The sequence below is a fragment of the Dama dama genome, chromosome 15, assembly GCF_033118175.1.
Source record: "Dama dama isolate Ldn47 chromosome 15, ASM3311817v1, whole genome shotgun sequence".
Taxonomy (NCBI): Eukaryota; Metazoa; Chordata; class Mammalia; order Artiodactyla; family Cervidae; genus Dama; species Dama dama.
In genome coordinates, this window is record NC_083695.1 from 48,293,040 (window position 1) to 48,297,394 (window position 4,355).

A 4,355-nucleotide genomic window follows, 5' to 3' on the forward strand; every position below is an offset into this window, starting at 1 on the left:
CAATCCTGTGAAGCCCCAGTGAAGGGAACACACAATGAGGGGAACAGATGAATTTAGACACTATCATATGAATCACAAAATCATAGGATTTTAAGTCACAAGATGAAAAAGACACTGATTCTGCTTTAAAACAAGGTTTACAGGAAATTATCACTGGAATTTCATGGAAATGGCTACTAATATAAAAGTCAAAGTGAATGACCCAAGCCAGCTTGATGTACTGAACCCAGTACAACCTTTACACTCAATCTCCCTGATAATAAACTCAGTGATAATAAATCCTTGCATGCCACTATTTCACACATTAGTAAAGGCCTAGTCCAGGAAAAGGAACTGAACTGAACTGAATCTCATTTACTAGAAACACAAGATGTCATATGATTTCTGTACAGTTATGTCTGTTCACCCACATCTCAATCTATTATACTCTATGGGTCATCCTTGATAATCAACAAAATAAGTTTATTTGTCACTATCTTTCAAAAGAGCCCATGCCAATTAAAAGGAAGTCAAATTCTCTAAACTTTAAATGAATATTAAGTCCAAGATCTACCCCAGCTTCCCCTGTGGAGGATAAGATTAGTATAAACCCACAGTGTAACAGTGTATTGCTTTATTTGAGGGGGGGAGCGGAGACACACAGGTGAGAAAAAAAATCAATGAAAGGACTAGGAATGCAGAGAGCAATAATGTTAAACTAGTAATACAAAAAAAATGAATAACTGCAATCATTTTCTTAGGAGAACTTGATTCATGGAAGGAAAGCCAATTGCTATAGCAAAAAAAAAAAAAAAACTATGAAGTAGAAAATTGATTTCAATAATATTAGTAAAGAATATATTCTAGAAAGTAGCAGTAAGCAGAATGTAAAATTCTGACAGCAATTTAACAGACCAGTCCCAGATGGTTAGGTTGAGGCCAACACCTAATGAGGACAAAAGCTTTGTCTATTGGGAATTTTGGATGATCCCTGGAGAAATATTACACTGTACATAAACCAAACTGAATTATTTTCATATCTGTTATAGAGTTTCATAAAGTGTTGTTTCTACAAGCATTTCAGTTTCACAGCAAGAGTAGTATAGAATATCTAAACACACAAGAGAGCATTCATGCTAGATATCTAACTCCTCAGTATAATAATACATACAATCTAAAATGATTAGACTGTCATCACATCTAAGGCTTTCTGCATCTTGAGGTGGTGGTTATGGAAAGCATGGACCTCAGTATCAATACATAGAAAGGAGCCATCATTTCCTTCTATATGTGTTTCGTATTTTTTCTTCATTTTTCTAAATTAGTTCTTCTCTTACTATCATTTCTTAGCCAAATTGGTAAAAATAAAACTGTAATCACTAAATATAGAACTCCTCTGTCAATCAAGACATTTAAAACTTCAATTTTCTGGGGCAAGGAAAGCAGTGTGGGACATTTAAAACTCTGATTTACAAACAAGGTGGTCAAAATTTTTCCTGGCTTAAAAACTCACAACTTTCCTAAACAGGTCATTATAAGAGTTCTAGCTAAAGTTTGACACAACTGAAGGACTTAGCAAGCATGCATGCATTGGAGAAGGAAATGGCAACCCACTCCAGTATTCTTGCCTGGAGAATCCCAGGGACAGAGGAGCCTGGTGGGCTGCCGTCTATGGGCTCGCACAGAGACGGACACGACCAAAGTGACTTAGCAGCAGCAGCAGCTAAAGTTTGTTTCAAAGCTACTATAAGAAAATTCTGGTTATGGGAATGGCGTGAACAGTCCAATAAGTTCCCTATGACTTCATGCCACTCACTGAATCCCCACAAGGACTGAACAGTGTGATATCAGTGACAGAACCTAGCACAAATTCTGCTTTCATGAGTGACATCTTTGCAGTAACACCATCTTTTGCGTAAAATTGGTCCATAACTTCTGGGTCAAGCTCACTCATCAGTATTTCCTGGATTTGATCCAGCTGACTGATTACCCAAGTCTCTGGGAAATCCAGCCTATACCAGTATGAACTCTCAGAATTCATCCATCCTATACAATACACTGTGAAGAAAGCTGAGTGCCGAAAAATTGACACTTTTGAACTGTAGTGTTGGAGAAGACTCTTGAGAGTCCCTTGGACTGCAAGGAGATCCAACCAGTCCATCCTAAAGGAGATCAGTCCTGGGTGTTCACTGGAAGGACTGATACTGAAGCTGAAACTCCAATACTTTAGCCACCTCATGTGAAGAGTTGACTCACTGAAAAAGACCCTGATGATGGGAGGGATTGGGGGCAAGAGGAGAAGGGGACAACAGAGGATGAGACGGTTGGATGGCATCACTGGCTTGATGAACATGAATTTGAGTAAACTCCGGGAGTTGGTGATGGACAGGGAGGCCTGGCGTGCTGCAATTCATGGGGTCGCAAAGAGTCGGACACGACTGAGCGACTAAACTGAACTGATACAATACACTGCTGCATTTGGTAAAATTACATTAAGAAAACTATTTCTTCCTGTAAATTCTAGTGTGGATTCCCTCAATTAGATGGCTTCATTAAATTCTTCAGAGAATAAAAGAACTTTGAACTGAGTCAAAATCACTATAATTCTGAGCAAGGTTCAACAGGGAAACCAGTGCTTTCTTTTTTTTTTTTTTTTTTCCCAGTGGGTTTTGTCATACATTGAAGGTGGTACCACATATCTTTGTCTCTTGGAGATAAACATGCTATTCTCACTGAATATGTAAGTTTCAGTTTTTGCCACACTCATGACTAACCACTAAACATCTTTCAAAAATATATCCCACTGGAATCACGGGGTGATTTGAAGATTCATCAGATCCTTGGTTTGTGACAGGTTGCAGCTGGGAGAACCAAAAGTCCAGCAGCTTCTTGGATGCTTTAAAAAAAATTGTGCCATTTCCATCACCGTAAGACTAGCAAACAACCAATAGCCACAGAAAATCAACTAAATCCTTTCTCTCCTTGCTGTGAGTGCCACCAATTACTTCAACTGTGTTACCAAAATTTAGTCTCCTTTTATTGCTTTAATTTTATATTGACTCTTTTTTAAGAAAAGAATTAATAAACTTTACCTGGACTTTCTTTTTTTCTTTTGAGGGAAGAGAGAGACGAAAGATCACGAGTTTGTTGGAAACAGAGGCAGACACAGTTCCGTGTCTCAGCGGCCCCTGTCTGCCATCTGAGGGAGCAGAGCTGGCAGCTAGCAAGTGACCCGGATGTGATGGGGGTGGGGCAGGCGCACAGCCCTTAGTGACGCCGTTAGTGCCAGACACTTATCGCGAGACACAGCACAGCAGCGAGAGGTTCCGCTTGGCCAATAGTCAGGCTCGCAGCGGTTCCTCCAGCAGAGAGTATGGTGAGAGGTGGATTGCAACTTCTCCCAGGGCCCTTGAGGCCCTGGGGCTGTGGGGCCATCAGATGACCTGGGGGCCCGCGTTAGCCTGAGGGCTGGACCCTGCAGAGCTGAACAGAGCTGGCTGTGTCTTTGCCACAGCTGCCCACTGGCCAGGCCCAGGACTTGAAGCAGCAGTGAACACTCCCCCACCATCCCCACTTCTGTGACCTAGTGGCAGGGGCAGTCTCCATGGGTTGCAATCCACGAAGGTCTCAGCAATTGGATATATGGACACTGCCAATAAGCAAAAGCTTCAACCAGTGTCAGGCTCTCTGTTTGAGTTTCGAAAATTGGTCCATCTTAGATCACCGGTCTACCCCTAGGAGGTGACCAGAGATCAGGGTTAAGTTGCAAGGACGCTGCACCTCATTACTTCAGGTCCCCCTCTGTGGCTGGGGCTATTCTCCAAAAAGGGCAATTGTTGTGAGCTAGGAATTCCTTGATTGGTATTTGTTACATGTGCTTCTATTGGTCCTATGCAAGTGATTCTGTCCAGTTTAAATGAAAAACCTAAGGGCCGGCTGGGTCCTGGGTGCCTGGCTCCGTCAGAAGAGTCAGAGCTTCAGCCGGGCTTAGCACTGGTGGGAGGACCCACACTGGGTGCTGGACCAGCCCTCCCAGGCAGGCTAAGTGTCCTGGACAGGCACCTTCCTCCCTTAGTCAAGGCCTGGACCTCAGAGGGTGAAACTCAAACCTTGGGACTTGTCCTTTCTTGCAAGAACTGAGAATAACATTTGTTTCGGTGAGGTTCACAGGAATATCATGACCTGACCTCAAAAAACAGAGGATCTGACACCAAGAAGTTTGCAACAACTAACCACATCTCTTCCTCACCTTTCTTATAAAAGGGCTTTGCTGCATGAGCCACCCATTTCCTTGCATGGCCCTGCAATAAAATTTTCTCTGCTCCAGACTCACATTTTGGTATTATTTGGCCTCGCTGGGTGATGGGCACACAGAC

The 4,355-nt window shown here is 42.5% G+C and overlaps 1 pseudogene; it reads right to left on the reverse strand.

The window, feature by feature from the left end:
• Positions 1-1,318: 1,318 nt before the first annotated feature.
• On the reverse strand, positions 1,319-3,547 carry LOC133069867 (S-adenosylmethionine decarboxylase proenzyme 1-like; annotated as a pseudogene).
• Between the last annotated feature and the right edge of the window lie 808 nt (positions 3,548-4,355).